The 17,484-nt window shown below is 37.0% G+C and overlaps 1 long non-coding RNA gene across 1 annotated transcript; it reads right to left on the reverse strand.

Annotated features, from left to right (window-relative positions):
- Positions 1–4,816: 4,816 nt before the first annotated feature.
- On the reverse strand, positions 4,817–17,204 carry LOC127471532 (uncharacterized). The gene is made up of 4 exons (XR_007904684.1): positions 16,829–17,204; positions 11,295–11,461; positions 7,711–7,765; positions 4,817–5,074 (listed from the first exon to the last, which is right to left on the reverse strand). It is a non-coding gene; the product is annotated as an uncharacterized LOC127471532 (long non-coding RNA).
- Between the last annotated feature and the right edge of the window lie 280 nt (positions 17,205–17,484).

A 17,484-nucleotide genomic window follows, 5' to 3' on the forward strand; every position in this document is an offset into this window, starting at 1 on the left:
ATTGAAAAACAAAAGTTTTTCCACTTCCTGACATATATTTTTGTGGGGCTTCTTGGAGTCCAACACTGCCAATCCAGCAATCAGCAGCTATTTCTGACGTGTTGTTTCTGACTTAACTACAGTCTGTCACTTTAATCTCTAGAGAATGTTATTGCCTAGGAAGACTGAACTGGTAAGGGGGAAAAAGAAACCAGGAAAATCACTTCTAATTACTGTTATGTCAATTTGGAGACTGACTGGAAGCATCAAAAATCTATCCTTATTTCTTACAAGAGAGTAGAACCAAAAAATAGCCTCAGCTTAAACCACATCTCTGCCTGATTCCTGAGAAGGCATTTCACTGAACAGGATTTATGGACTCCAGGCAAGTGGGGAGAGGTAAATAAAGGACTTCTCATAATTTAATGACAACTAGCCACACAGTTCTGTTTAGACAATTATAATGCTTCAGAAAATTGGATTTTGATGAGGTTTCTGCACCTTAATTTCCTCTCCCTCTGCATTTTCTAAAAAGCTACCCCACACTCTGCATACTTCAAGATGTTTTATTACCTTTGTGAGCATCAGACACCCTGCTTGTATGTACCACCTACTAACAGAATGGGGCAGAAAATAAAATAAAATACATGTTGTGGCAGTCACTGGTATTTTCTCCCATCTTCAGCTCTCCCCTCTGGTTTTCTCTGAATGTTCTGCAAAGCAGCTCTCGCTGCTTCTCACTTTTCCCCTTTACCTCCATACGCTGAAAGCAGAGAAAGGGAACAGAATTCTTAGTCTTATACTGTTTCCCCTCTACTTTGGGGACAACTTTGAGACATGTTTCATAGCCACTTGACAGATTCACAACTCCTTCTGCCTGAAACCTGGATGAATTCCAGTCTCATAATTGCATTCCACCTACCCAAAATTCTCCCTTTAGTTCAAGTAGTGTGCCATTTTCTGAGCTCTGTTACATTGCCTACAAACTCCCACTGAAACTGAAGAGAAAGGCAGGCAGGATTTGGTTCACTAGTCTAAAACCATTACATACAATGAACCAATTGTTCAGGAAAGCTACTGAAACCATTTCCAAAGACCTGGGCTGGAATACTGAATCAAAAGCTGTCACTGACCGATTAACATACTCGTCTGTGACAGCATTTAAGCTCCTGTTCTGCTTGATTCAAAGTGGTGTGGAATGAAAATATTTTGATATGGAATCTAAAACTCATAAACCAATGAAGAATCGAAACTTTGTAATAACATTTCCCCTTTCTGAAAACTATTAAGTGGCTCCATTTTCACTTCAGTGGGGAATTAAAAGTTTCCAAAACTTTTTTTTCCAGGAAAGAAAAATGTCAGTCACTAGTGGACTTTGCTTTTCAGATCCTAATGTAAATCTCAGTCTTGGGTTAGAAGAGTGACTTAAATCTTCTAGAAGTTCTAGGTTTTCCTTTCTTTATTAACACCTTCTAGTCGTCTGAATTTTCATTTGAACTTGAAATATATTACTAAATATTTGCAATGCTGTAACTCGTCATGAAACCAAACTGATCATGAAACCCAAAGGAAGATCAACCAGTCAGAAGGACTGACATTCAAGATAAAAGCAATTAAACATGAGTTAAATATGAACCATTAAGTAGTAAGATTTTCAAGACTTCCAAGGTCTTTTGGTGTTTAAAATTTAAAACCAGAACAGAGAAGATTAATTAGTAAGAGGCATAACTGTGGCATCTTGATGCATATGGGAAGAGTGGGTATAACTATGCATACAAGAAAATGATCTTGAAGAAAGAAAAATCATCAGAATGTTAAAAAAATGAGAAAAATTATGTGAGATGGAGTTAAGACAGACAGACAAAAGGAATTTTAAAATGAGGACAGTAGAAGAGAAGGTAAATTGATGTAATTTCCTGCTTAGGGTTTCAATTAATTATTTTCCTTTAGTTTATGGTAGCATCATGAAATCAGCATTTTCTTTTCTCTATTATATTTGTCATAGTAAAGTTTGTGGTGTTTAGATTTGCTACTAAGTTGTCAGAGGGATTTTGTCAGTAATTTGTTTTGGTTGCTCACTGATTGTCAGTCTGTTGTGATGTGTATTCACACAGACCATATTTGTTTGCCTACTGAGTAGGAGGAATGGAAAGAGGACAAAGAGCCGGTGTGGACATGATGACCTCCCCTGTGAATTTTACTAAGTGATTTAATGGTTGCTTTGATTTGGTGTGACTCTCAGGCTCTGTTAGAAACAGTGTGATAGACCTGATGGCCACACACAGCACGCACCCAAATGTCACATTTCCCCCTCTGTATCAGTTGTATCCTCCCAGGAAAGCACTTTGAAACATGCTGAGTGCTGAGAGGAGAGCTGGCTTGGTCTGATGGATAATAACACGAAATTGGGAACCAGAAAACTCTGTCTTAATTCTTTCTTTTTCTCCCCTCCCAACTGTTATGCTGCAGGGAAAGTCACTTAACTTCACTAAGAACCTACTGCACCTCCAAGGAAAAAAACAAAACCAAAATAAACAGGCTTTCCAAAGCAGATTCAGAGTCCAAGCAAAGATTTTGTCTACTACTTTGAAAATGCAAAAGCTAATAAAAGCTGGATATCTGGGGTGTTATGTACTTTAACAAATGAACAAAATGCATATTACAGTCATCTGTGTGTGTGGAAATAGTTCTCTTTCTACAGCAAGAGCATGAGAGTGCCAAATTCTGATCTTAGGGACATGTTATCAGCGTGAGGACAATTATAATATTCATCAATGTTCACCAATGTGGATACCATACAAAATTGCATCTACACTGTTTGAAGTTAGCAAAACCAAACATTTTCCATCAATCTTGAGAACTGTCATTCGACTTTCTCCTGTGGACATTATTGCATCCCTCTAACAGCTGTTCTGTGTGTCAGGACAGGCAACAACCTTTATTTTTCCTGGACACTACTGAGTGTCCTAAAGCAACCTGGCTTACTTGCTTTTCAGTTATTAATAACATTTACATCTGCTGTACCTGATATTCCCTGATCATTTTGTCTAGTGCTAATGGTTTGCCTTTTCCTTTTGAGTTACTGCAGATGTTTGCTGATTATGTGCAAACTGCAGCTGCCTTTTAAACAAGCTACAAATTTATTACAAAATACACTGGACATCAGGAGAAAATTTCACTTGGCAGCAGGTTTTCCAAATGATGAAGAGATAGAATGCTAAGAAAAACTAATTTACTTTTTGTATGAGGTAGAAGGGTTCTGTTCCTCTGGGCCTTTATTCCTGTGCATGACACTTTGCAAATAAAACACACCACATGAGTACTGCATGAAGAAAAGCATCGTGAATACTAAGTTAGTCTTGAGTTGCACAGCAATATAAAATGCATTGGTTCTAGTTAAAATCGATTTTTACCTTGGAAGTAAGCATTGGATTCACTTTCTCTCTCTCCCCAAAACACTTTGGACAGATGGAAAATACCACTGTAACTGCTGTATATTAAGCTGGTAAATAAACAACCAAGCAATCCAGAAATCTTGTTGGTAGTGTCACTGAAAGTCATTCTCATTGTTTCCCTGCAAAAAGGGTATAGCCTCTGGAATGAATTCAGGGAGTTCATCTGTGTTGATTCAAAAAATGAGCAATTCCTCTTCCCCTCCCTCCCTTCCTCAGTACTAACAAGATATAATTGGAGCAGAGCAGTTTTCAGAAATTCAGAATCGCTAGTTACTATGGAAGAGTCAAAAGAAAGGAGAAAAAGAAATGGGACATGAGCCACTCCATTTATGTTCTGAGCAGAATTTTTTTAAAGGTTTTTCATTTTCCTTTTCAAAAAAAAAAAAAACCTTCAGGAAGGAAAAGGGGTTACATGAAATGACAGAAACAAAATTTTGTATACTGCTGTAATAAATGTAGCAGGTGCTGCACTTTTCATGCTTCTCTTTAAATTAGGATAAAATAAATTACTGATCTAAAATTTTTTAGTAATTACTGACTTAAGTAAAGATACTGATGAGTATTGATCAGATTAGGTATACTAATAGAACTCAATTTTCATAATCTTTTGAGGGCCCAAATGACTTTGAATATCTTAACCTTGTAAAATTAATTCAAGTATTTTTCCAGTGTGAAAGTCAAGGAATTATAGCACTTGACAAACATTTTCAAGCTTTCCATATGGACTTCTTTATAGTCTGTATGTAGCTGAAATGTTCAACCAATTTCTGTTATATCATAAAATATTCAATACTATTTAAAGAAGGGTTATTGATGGCACTGATTCTTATCATCTAAAAAGGGTCAATCTGGGTCTCTAAAACTGAGTTTTACATGCATTTCCTTAGTAATTCTTAGGCAACTGTACCCTTATCAACCTATTTGCACAACATAAAAGTACAAGAGACATCACTAGACTGATAAAGATTGATATTATTGTTCTATTATGATTTGATCAATTGAGAAAGTCATAACTGCCTTTGCTCCACTTTCATTATATCCTGATGCCTTACACAGACTCAAAGTACAGACTGAACACACTGGACCAGGTATTTTGCTTCAACATCAAGGAACTTTTCATCTCACTTGACAATAATGTTATTTTGGCTTTGCACTGCCAGGCTACAGATCAAAAATACTGTGGTACATTGGTACTATCTCACTCAGCTGATTCAGAATTGCTCTAAACACTTGACTAATTACTGTGCATTGGCCATTTTGTTTCGTTTGCTTGTGCCTGTAGAAGTTACTCTGAGAGAGAGACAAGCATGTCAACCTGCACTGCTGGATATTCCAGTAATTAATTACTTTGAGAACAAGAGCCTGAATCAGAGAGGGGGGGAAGGTGCTTCTGCTGGGCACAAGTTTCTAAAATTTTTGTTTCTGTAACTTTCAGGCTCTGAGGAAGCAAAACAGCCTTGAAATTTAACACAAATTTTTTAAAAAAGCCAAACAAACAATAAAAATAACTTACCTCATTCAGTTAATGGACAAGGAAGAATAAAGGTCAAATACAAACTGATATGAACTGAAAGATCTGATTTGCACAAGTCTTTGGGAAGCCACTGGGGGACTCAGTGGGTATTCAGAGATGCATAAACCTGCAGAAGGAGATGCTGAATCAGCATTGTTAAGGTTGGAAAAGCCTTTTATAATCATCCAGCCCAGCTCCTAACCAAGCACAGCCAATCCCACCACTAAACCACATCCCCAAGCACCACATCTACATGATTTCTGGACACTTTCAGGGATGGTGACTCCACCAGTTCCCAGCCTTTCCAATCCTGACCACCCCTTCAGTGAAGAAATGTTTCCTAATATCCAACCTATCCATCTGAACTGAGAAGACATTTTGCCCAGGCTACTTTAGGTGGGCAAAAATGCCACTAGATTTCATCAATAGAGCTCATCAGGATCTAAGATGTTCCTGTGAGATCACAAAGGTCATGGACAGGTATAAAGGAGATTTAGACTATATACTGTTAATGAAAACATTTGGTGACAATTTTCTGTAAGACTACTTAGGTGTGAGCTGTGAAATCTGAGTAAACTAAAAAAAAATGGTAAGGCACTGGAAGTGAGGAAAAAAAGAACTTGCAAGATGCAGACTGAAAGAGAGTTGTGAAACTAGGACAGAAAGCTTGAAAAGAACATTCTCCAGCCCAAGAAATCTCCTGCCTACTGCCAAATACTGCAGATAGGAAACACCCACTGTGTTGGTGAACACAGTGCACTCCAGCACCAGCACATTGACAACACTGGTGTGCATTAACACAGCAGGTGCTGTGCAGTGGAGGAATTAAATATTGTAAGAGTCTTCACTCAGCAGAGTCTGTTGTTCCTCCACCTCCCAGCTGTTTTCCTCTTTTACTGTGGGTGTTGGAGAACAGCACAATCTGGTTTAAAGTGTGGTAAAAGTCATTATCTTTCTATTCTAATTCCTATTTTCCTTTGTATTCTTTGTGAGGCTCCTGCAAATCCATCCACTGCTTCTCTGCTGCATTGTATAAACCACAGGTATTTGCCCTTAAACATTAACTAATATTTTCTGGAATTTGCATGCAAATTCTTATGAACTGGGAATACTCTTCTGCTCAGTTTTATACATCTGTACCACTACAGGCATTTTTGCATTATGTCACACCACACTTTTACTATAATCTCCACTTACCTTGTTATCTAATCAAGCTCCATCTAATAATTATAACAAAACACACGTTTCTCTATCTTTTGGTGCACTTCTGATTCTTTATGTGAAATGCCACATTTTGCATATCTATACCAAACTCTCCCGTAGTTGAATTCTGCACTTCAGAGCTTTATACTGTATGAAATGTCATTCTTCAGGCTTGAATACATTCTGATAATATGCAGAGATTTCTTTTCCCAACTCCCCAAAATACATCCTTTTCCCTGAAAAAACTCTAAAGTTTTCTGTAAATTATTCACTTTGTGATCAAACATATTCTTTCAACATATGGAAAAACACTTGTTCAAACTAAGAATTAGCTGTCCTTTATCATTCTTTTCTCTTCCTGGATGTCAGACCTATGCACACAGACCCACACAGTACTCTACACTTTTAAAAATCAAACTGATTTGTCTGCTTGATATGTCTGCAAGATATATCAAGAGAATAATGCTTCCAAGAAATCTGGGTGAAACTGCCTGTAAAAGATTTGCCTGTTCAAGACTGGATTTTCTGTGTGGTGGATTTATATTTTTTCAGAATTACTGGCACAGAAATTACCAGTTTGCTTTGCCTAGTTGAGCACAGTGAATATTGTCCCTTGTATAATTCTTCTGGGGAAAGATACAGGGATAATGAGACATATTCATGTGCATAAAGTATACCCAGTTAATACAGAGTCACAATTACAAGAAATTAAATTCTAAATGCTCCTGTAATAAAAACAAATCTCTGAAAGCTTCAGAAAGGGCAGAAAGAGACCTCATAAAGGATAAGGCCTTCATCTAATAATGAAGAGAAAGGAGAGATACTGGGGGGTGGGAATTGGGATGATCATAAACTAACACTTGCATAGTTCTGCCTTAGTCCTTACCTGTATCCAGCTTATTGTGCTTTTCATTGCAGCACCTGAGTGCCTTCAAACATCTTCTGGGACATTTTCAGAGCCTACTAATTCCCATGTAAAATAAGTGATTAAGCTACAGTTAAGTTGAAAGGTTAAAGTATAATTTTTAAAGCAAATGAAAATTTATAAAAATCATTGCTGTTCAATCCTTTCTCAGTCCATGAATTTACTTAGTTACCAATTTTTCACTTATTTCTTATACACAAATACATTAAAAATACTCTTCCTTTGCAGAATAAAATATAAGACCTTCCCTCCGTATTTCACTTTTGCGTTTGTGAATTCCAAAGCCTAGGATAGGACAACAGATGTTTTACATTTGAGGAGGCATTGATGTGCTTGTCCCACTGTCACAAATAAAAACCAGAGAACATTGATTTTAATCCTTTGTATATATGACTATATGTGAAGGGAGGAGATTTTGTGCATTGAGTGGCAATCTGGACCTAAGAAATCTCCATGGGTTTAATGAATAACAGTCATACTATCAAGAACAGACTATATATAGGGACTCCAAATGTGCTACTCTCAGTTATGAAACAAAAACTGGCTTGAATTTAAGTCCATCTAGCAAGAGCTTCACTCTAACAACATGATTCAGAACTTAGTGCAGGAACTGAAGTTACACAACAAATACAAACCTTATTAGGAGGCAAGTTAATCATTACCCCTTCTTGGCATCAACTGTGTGAAGAGCTGTGACACACAGAGAGAGGCAGAAATGTCTTAGAAACTTTACACTTGAAAGAGCAGCACATGGGATTAAATATCAGATTGATTATTGTGCTCTCAGAAACAGCCCAGAGAGGCCAGATAACTGAAAAGCTTTACTTTTCACTCATCTTCCTCCAATATATTTTTACTCTGTCACTTTTTAATGTTTCTTACAGTTATGGAAAGTCTGAGATTATTGCACCATTTTCATAACAGAAAAAGAAAACACTAAAATTAATGTTTCTCCTTGAAAGCTGTGTCACCGCTGGGTCTTCTGTTTCACTGTTAAAAAATGTACTTTAAGGTGTTAAAAAAAGCCAAACATTACAAATATTCTCTTAATCTAGAACATTTGAGAAAATATTTAGAGAATGTTTTAAAAGAGATTTCCAGTTTTACCTTCTCCTGAATGAGGTAAAAATCCTGAATTGATTATCATAATCATAATGTGACACTTCTACCATTTATTAATTGTGAAAATATAAAGGTGGAGGAAAAACCTGCACATTTTTCGTGTGTCCATGTGTGTTTATTCCCTAACATGTAATAACTAGTCTCCTTACAAGATTGTGTATTGAGAACATCTATTTGAACTTGACTTCAATCAAGCTGTAATTGGGGCAAAACATCCTTTTCAAAGTCACTGTGTCCTAAAAGTGATAAATTATACAAGGATGGAAAAGCAGAACAAAGACGGGAAGTCTTCAGAAGAAACTGCCAGACACCAGTTCCTATACATTTACATCAGAGCAGCTCATGTAGGACTAATATGGAATTCATAGCTAAATCTCAGATTTAAAAGAGGTCACACACCACATGACAGATATCTTGTAGAACAATCTTGATAATTTATTCAGCAAGATGGTATCAGCTACGACACGACAGTGGGGAAGGGAAGTAGAAACAGACAGAGCAGGTTGGGGAGAGATGTTCTAGAATCATAATATGCTCTACAGGTCTTGGAACAGGAGGAGAACATTACTAGTATGAGCCAAAACTAAAAATGAGAATTAAAGGTAGGTAAAATAATATAATAAAGGAAGCTAATAACATAGCATCACGTCTGTATGGTAATTATAGTGTCTAAAACCAGGAGTGGAAGCAAAAAGCACTGCAGCTGGAAAATATAATACAAAAGATAAAGAATAAAGTGAACTGTAAAACTGTGATTGAAGAGAACACAGTAATAAGCACAAAAATATGGAGAAAGCATAACATACATTTAGGACCAAAACACTTGAGGAAATCTTCAGTAATTCAGATGCAGGAAAAGGAAAAATGTCATGTCATTTACATAAAATTGCTGAATAAAATACGAAAAGAGAGGAACAAAAATATATTTGCAGCGGCTAAATAGAGATGAAGAATGAAGAAAAATAATTCTGTATAAATAAGTGATAAATTAATAGAGTTCTATTACAAAACGGGAAATGACACATTCTGAGCAATGACACAGAAATAAACAGAAATAAACTACAGTACATTGTTAGCAGAGAGAAAATTCTTAGGGTCATAAGCAATTAAAGAGTTACTAAAAATTAAACACGCTAACATTGTCTGTGGTAACAACAAATTAATTATTGACTGAGAAAAATGATGAAGTAGCTTTGCTGTACTTCATTTCCCCAATTAGTAAAATTACTGTTTGTAATAGAAATTTTCAGGAGTTCTAGTTTTGAAAAGGGCAACACAGGAGCATGTGGAATTTGCTACTGCCATGGTTTAACCCCTGCCTGCAACTAAAGCACACCTTTTCATCCTAAATCCAAACCACAGCACGGTACCAGCTGCCAGGAAGAAAACTAACTCAGTTCCAGCCAAAAGCTGGACAGCTACTTAAATTGCTCAGAGGATTTCTTTAAAAGCCTTTAAAAAAATGGGGAAAACATGCATTTGAAATCTTATGTTACTTCACTGAAGCTTACAGGAATATCTTCTGACTTCAGCAGAAACCAGGTTAGATGATCAGCAGAGATTCACTGTTCTCAAGGGAGAGATGGAACACGCCGTACTTTGCCCTTCCCAATAACCAAAATCCAAGCTTAGTGGCTCTCAAGGAACAATAACTCACTTGCTTATCCTTCAGTTATTCATGACAATAACTTCAGCTCACAGGTAGGTGGAGGATGAAGTGTGGGGAGCCAGAATTACAGACCGTAATTCCTAGAGAAAGTGCGTGTAATGTAGTTAAGTGTGACTGTTACATGCTCCAGTTCTGTATAAGATTGTTACTTACAGATTGAAAACACCTGAATGGTGTTTGATTTTCAGATGAAAAAAAAAAAAAGTAAAAAAGACATAAGTTTGGGAAAAATCTTGCAGGATTTTCTCTTTTATTTATTTAAACTTTTTTTTTTTTCAGAAATGGGCCACTTACAACAAAGACCCAATCACTTCTAAATCCCAGGATGGAAATTGATGCTGTTTCTGTCAAGGTAGATTTCAACAGCCATTGAGAGAAGATAGAAACTCATTCAGCACTCATTCTTCATGCCTCTGTTACAGATCTATTCTCTCTGTGCTGTGTGTTTGAGCTCAAAACACAACTTGACTGGATGGTCAGGGAAGCAGCAAATTAGGAATTTCAGTTCCAGCATAGCAGTTGTGCTATTTATATCCACATCAAGCAATGTAAAAACTCTCCTCCGTTGTGGTCACTTTAATTAGAAAGGTGCTTAGCTGAGTTAGCAGATAAAATCAAAGGCTGAGGGAAGGAGAAAGGTCAGCAGTTCTGTCACTGTCAGTAGTGTCCCATCTTGCAGCACATGCCTTTCCTACTCCAATTGAATATAAAATCCTTCAGTTCTACTTACAAGAAAGGTAGGTGTTAAAATTGCACAAGTTGTAAATAAAGGATAGTAGATATTGAGCTAACATGAAATTATCTTAGAAAGAGATAATAGATTCAAATTAAAATTTTTTTGAGAGGAGACCAGTTAGCAAATCTTTCCTTAGTACATGCAAGTAAACTGTTCATTAGCAAAAATGTGGTATCATGTATCTGTTTTCTTCCTAACAATAGAATGTTCTTTAACACCATGTCCAAAGGTAAAAAGTTTGTCATGTGTCTCTAGAGATGCACAGAAAGGAAACAAGATCATGACTTCATCTGTGGGAAACTTGTCTCTGTCAGCAGAGTATACCAGCATGGAAACCCCTTTTTACATAGGCGTGCAATAAATGTTAAGTAGGATTTTAAGAATCACTGTAGGAAGCAATTCCTTCATGTGTTTATCCTTCCATAGCTGTCCCTTCCTGCCAATATGACATATCCTTTCCACAGTCACAAAAGCCCTGGGAAAGGAGGGTTATATTGCAAGTCACAAAGGGTGAAGGTAGAGCAGGAATAGCACAATTATCAGAACTTTTCATTTGATCAGCTTGTAGAGGATAAATTAGCTTCAGGAGGAGATACAAGCTAAAGCTGTATGTCTTCAGACTGCTGGCTTATCTTTTGCAATGGTATTAGAAGAAAACATGAAAGAAACAAGGAAACAAAGAAACATCTTACTTAGCTGCAGGGATTAGGCCACTGTAATTGCTCAATATACATTCCTCTGAGACTGGTGGAATCAGTGATCTAAATCACTCAGCACATTTGATATTCCTGGGGAATTTCAGTCCAGGTGCTTCCACAAGTTTTGTTATTTGAAGTTTTGTACTGATAGCAGGAAGACACTGTAAAGTTGGAGATGAGAGATCAAATCAAAACTTCTATCAAAAATCAAAACATTTAAGCTCTATCCTTCTAAAAGACATACCTGAGTATTCTCAAATACAATTAAATGCATAACCAGACACAATCCAATCCCTGGACAATAATGTTAGGGACAAGATGGGCAACTCTATTTAGATAACAGAGTTTGAAATACATGAATTTGATTAACAGTGCACAAATTGTCAATATGTATTCTGGGATCCTGACAGCTGTGATCAGTTCGTTCTGCTGTCTGCTAACACCCAAACTGTTCCTGTGCTGTGGAGACAGGGGCACCAGGAACAAACCTCAGGCAGACATACCAAGGATTATGAGGCTAGGCAAAGGAGAAATGTATGAGCTTGGACTGCTATGAAAAGTTGCCAATCCATGTTCTACTTCTGACACTGAGCCAAGGCCAGCTTTGATGCAAAAGCAATCAGAAGCAAAAGTCCTGGCCAAGCAAATGCCATGAATATAAACAAGGGATAGAACCAGGCTGCTGGATGGCTACATTTCCAGTCAATTAAAATTTTTTTGATTGTTGTATTGGAATTTCTAGTGAAGTGGAATAACACGTTTGAATTTGGTTGGTCTACTAATGGAACAATTCTCCATTCTCCATTGTCCACCTGGTAGCTGACAAAGAGCAAGCTGGGATATCCTGCCTACTCAGTCTCTCAGAGTTTTCTGTCTTGGTGGAAGGAATCAGGTCAATGAGCTCCTTGATTTCTACTGCAAATATCAACAATCATGCATTCTCAACAAACAAACAAACAAACCAAAACTCCCACTGTTTATGTGAAATCTGCTTTTTCAGTTAGGAAATTCCTCCTCTTGAAACAACTCCAGAAACTCAAAACTGACTCTGTGAAATCTGCATTTGCTGTTAAAAAATTGCTTCCCTAGAAACAAGTTCAGTAGAAGTCTCTCTCCATTCCAGTGCCGTGTCACCTGTTGGGGCACAGTAGGAAGCTATGACTCAGGATCACTGCATATGTGTCCACCTATATATTTTGTCTGCATAAAAGAACTAAAATATATCTCAATTGATTTTTTTCTGAAATTGAAAAATGCCTCATTTGCACTGAAACCAATATCCTAAATAGCAGATGCAAACCAGTCATCCTAAATAGCAGTGCAAAATGAGCTTATTTACCATGACAGTAAGCAACAATTTTGCACCTTGTTGACTAGGACTCTGGTTTTCATTTTTCCCTGACAGGTTAAAATTATTTTCTGAGTTGATAGACAAGAACTCACAAGAAGCCCTGTAATTTAATTCATCTTTTTGGTTCTCCATTAAATATCCAAAATATGTGTGTTGCAATAACCTTGCAATAACTCACAACTCCAGCTGTAATAGGTCTCCTATATTCTCCTAAAATAATAATAAAGTCAAACCCCATGATCAACAGGAAGCAAATAAGTTTATATATTGGCTTCACAATCCAAAAGCCTTGAAGATTCTTCAAAAGAATCCAAGTTTCTCTAGACTTCTCAACACTTAGACCACCTGATATATTTTCCTAAGTTTTCATAATAATCAACATGCAAGCAAAGGAAGTGACTTTCTCTGTACCTTTTTATCCATTTTTATCTATATTTTTATAACACCTTTTCTGCTTCTTTATTGTAACTATTAATAGACCCTGCAAAAGATCACTTGTAGTTTGCTCGTACAGAAAGATATTTTATTGAATTAGTGAGATTATGGTCCTTTGGTTTGGAATACTTGCAGTAATTAGACTTAATATAAGAATTCTCACAGCTGATCAGAGGTGTGAAAGGCATCTTATAATTAAGACCTATATAAGACCACATTGCCAGTACTTTTCAGCTGCTCACTCATACATCCACAGATTATATCAGCTACTTAGCAGCTTGTGTTGGGAATACCTTATTGCAAGGAAAAGAGACAGAAATCATTTGTATTTCTTACCAAGAAAATTATATTTCCAAGCATTTTTTTCTTATGATGGCACTATCATCAGATTTAACAAACAAGGAGAATTGATCCAGAGATAATACCTTTGCTATTACCACTAAATAGTATCTGTATCAGTAAATCCAAAGGACAGCTGGCATTTAATTGCTAACAAATTGTGCTGATTTTCAACTGCAGTCTGTATGAAGCCTTTTCAATTATACCTATTGATAAGTGAGGTTTGATTTAGCAGCTTTGCATCCTGAAGGATTCAAACTGCAGTGCACAATGAGACGTGCAGCAATAAATTGTCACTTGATAATGACAGCAATTGTCTAAGAAGCAGTTATTTATTGTAGCCATTAATGTTCAGTCACTGCAGGACTAAAGTATCTCTCCCTTTACAGATCAATATTTTCGTTTGGGGAAGAAACTTGGGGTGCATTCCATCGATGCCCAGTTAGGTGAAAAGAGGCAGATATGACTATGGATGCCTAAAATGCATTGATTACTTTACGTGCCATCAGTCACTTCTACACTAATTTCTAAGACTTCATGGACTAGCTTGAGCAGTGTGAAACCAAATATTGAAACTCTTCCACTAATATTTATAGACAAAATGTCATTTTTTTCATAATATTGATTCAGTTACACCTATTTTTATATGTAGCATAAGTACCCAAAACGCATAAAATTCCCAGAGATATGTTCAACTGTGGAGGTATCAAAATAGAAATGCTTTTCTTAGATCTCCAGTTGCTACTGACTGTGAATACTTTAAACTACAGGGAAAGATACAGACATAAGTTCCAAAATAAGCTTTGAGTTTCCTCCTTGCAAAGATCTCTGACTTTTAAAACACAGGTGAAAGTTCTTCTCAAGGGATAGTAATTTTGGCTTTTGAGGTACAGAGGTGCAAGCTGCATTATGAGGCACCGAGTTGAGAACAAAAACATCTCTAAATACCAATACAGTTACACATAAAAGGCAAATTACACTCATTTGTGCCACAATGGGTGGATAAAAATCCCCCCCAAATTCTATTTATTTTAATTAATTGACAAGTATTCTGGGAAAACAAACAAACAAACAAAAAACACCACACCATCAAACCAAAAAAAGCCCAATAAATCTGTTTCCTTGGTTTCCTTTCGAATGCAATAATAGCTATTTCTTCACAATGGCATAGTGTTTACTAAGAAATCTGCTCCTAGGGTAAGCTATTATTACTTCAGCAGTCTCCAGGCTCCAAAAGGAATGAAAATAGTTTCAAAAATGCAGGACGTCCCTGAAATGGAGAAATGGATGATGAATTTGTGCTACCTATGGTACCTTGGCGACTGTTTGTTTTTCATCACTAACTGAAGGGACTGCACAGAGCAGCCACTTGGAAGCAGGGCCAGGCTGAGGACTTGGTAATACAGGAGGCTGCCTCACCTGCAGGAAAGAAGCAAACCTGGCAGCGTAGAACATCTATTATTCATCTGCAGTAATTTGTGGCCTGGCAAGAGTTGATGAATCCAATTTTGAGAGCATTTTACAGCAAGTTAAGAAATTTACACAGGAAAACCAGCAAAAATATTCCTTCCTGTTCTAGAAATAAGTTAAAGTGACCACTGATAACCTGACTGGAGTTAAATAATCAGTGGTCAGCTGGAAATGGGAATGTTGGGGTTTATGGTTAATATCTGGTTCACTCTCAGATTGTGCAGGAGAAGCAGCAGAAGAAATGAAAGGGAGGAGCTCTGGTTCTCTGCAGGTGATCTGGAGAATGGTGAAAGGTCTTCACTCATAAAAAATGGGAGGGGGACAGCCCAGGTAAGGCCTGAAACGATCACCACATCACCTCCAGCCAACCAAAGTCACATTTGTGACTGAGAACAGCAGCACACAAGCTGCTTTTATCAGCAGCATTTTGCAATGGCCTTAATCTGTTTTAACTGAGGTTGATTTCATGGAATCATGGGTAGGACAATCCCTTCATTTTAGCTGATCAGCATCTATAGAATAGCAACATGCAACTTGTTCCATTAACAACACAAATACAGGGAAAATGCTCATGCATTCACTGGATCTATATCTGGGTTTGTGCCAGTCTTCTGAAAATTTGGCTACAAAAGGAAGATATTCCTAACAAATGGAATTCATGTGCTGGTTAATGCACTGGGGAACAGACAGAATTTCTACTTCATCTAGCGAAGCAGAAAGAAACAAACCAATCTCGATTTTCTTTTTCTTCTCTGTGTCATAAGACTAAAATTAGCACAAATGTTGTTCATAATAAAAACCTACAGGTATTGATTTTGAGAGTGATGTGACAGTAACTAAATTTAAAAGTTATGTTCGTAAACATTGACTTGTCAAGTAAAGGAAAAAATCTTTTTAAAGGAGAAATTAATCACTAACATAACTGTAAAGTCTATTAAAATAAAAACTCATTTCACTATTTCTCTAACTTCTTATTATGAGCTACAATTTATACTATGTTACAAATCCTCCTAAAGGTAATAAATTTGACATAGAAAAAATTAATACAAAATCTAATTACATTTAATTTGATTAAATTAGAATGGACTTTTTTCTGTAATCTCATTTAGTTCAAAACACTTATAAAACATCAAAACTATTAACAAGCCCTAAAAACCACCACATATAACATTATAGACTTTAGCAACTGTCTACCTTCCTCACCACCACAGAAGAGATGAGAATGGAAATCTCATGTTCCGAGCCAAATTCTGCCACAGGCAGCCACTTTCTACGCTCTGCTGACCTCAATCTGTGTTTCTCTGATCTGCAGTTTTAAAGGCAGAGAAGAAACAGGGCACAGGGAGAGCAGAGTGTTTCTACAAGTTGCTATTTCTCTGAAAATGTACAGGAATCTCACTGCTATTTTCCTGAAAGTGAAAAGGAATCTCACTGCTTGTCTCATCACATTTACCCTAAAAGAATTCCCAATTCACAGTAGTAAAACCTCTTCCTTTTCAGGAAAGGAGCTTTGTTCTGGCGTAAGCCTGGGTCAGGTGTTCTGTCCATTGCTGATATTGCTGATACTAATTTATGTGTGTTGGGACAGTCATGCTCTACATTTCCCAACTGAGGAGTTAAATCTTCCATCTGATGGAGGGCCAGAGCAGCAAATCTGCTTTAAACCAAGTCCTGTGTGTCTTTCACAGGGCGCAGTTTAACCAAGCTGAAAACCCCAGGTACTCAAACCCAATGCTTTCAACAGGAAGAACTTTTTAGAATGCTGTTTTCTCTCTCTTTCTGACAAAGCTGGCTTTGTAAATTCTCTGATGATTATTCTCAAAACAGATTCCTCTGAAGAGATGTGAGGCTTCCTTCTTGAAGTGTTTTGCTAATCATGCCTTTAAACTCTGTTCACTGAAGAGAAGACACTTTGGCAGGCAAAGGAACTTACCTTGTGTCAAAAACTGTCTGCACAGGTACCATCAGCAGATGATTAAATGGTGATTAGTTTCTATTGGTGACCACCAAGTAGCCTTTTTAACTTCCAATTCCTCGTCCCTCTGGAGGTCTGGGGCTTTTCTGTGCTTTGTATGAAAAACCGGGTTATGCATCTTGCACATCTCCAGAACATCCAGAGAGAAGCTTTCCTCCTTTACTTGCTTTTCTTCCCATCTTTGTGTGCTGCAGAGCTGGCTTTTGAAATATCCCCACAAACAAGTAATTAAAAGAAAAGCAAATCTAGTTTTGAGAAAGAACAGCCACCATTTTATACAGTGGCACATAAAAATATGTTCTACACAGAAAATATTTAGGCAGATTTTTTAAGTTAACAGCAGTCCTCAGACTTTCTTAAAGATTGATTCACTTCAGTGACTCAGTATCTCGTGTTTTCTCTCTCTTTTTTTTCCTGTGCTGTGAAATAAGCTTGGTTTAAGTAGCAAAAACATTATGATTTCACATTTAGCGGCATAAAAATTGCCTTCTGTTCAAATTCATGCTTCTCAGTGAGGTTCCCAGATACCTTCCACTGAGTAGTAGTTTATTATCAGAACAGAAAAATGCTTACTCTGAGCAAATTAAGCCTTGCCATCACCAGCTGTGATGAGT

The sequence above is a fragment of the Manacus candei genome, unplaced genomic scaffold (genome assembly GCF_025592945.1).
Source record: "Manacus candei isolate 608988 ecotype Guabito, Panama unplaced genomic scaffold, ASM2559294v1 h1tg000003l, whole genome shotgun sequence".
Lineage (NCBI taxonomy): Eukaryota > Metazoa > Chordata > Aves > Passeriformes > Pipridae > Manacus > Manacus candei.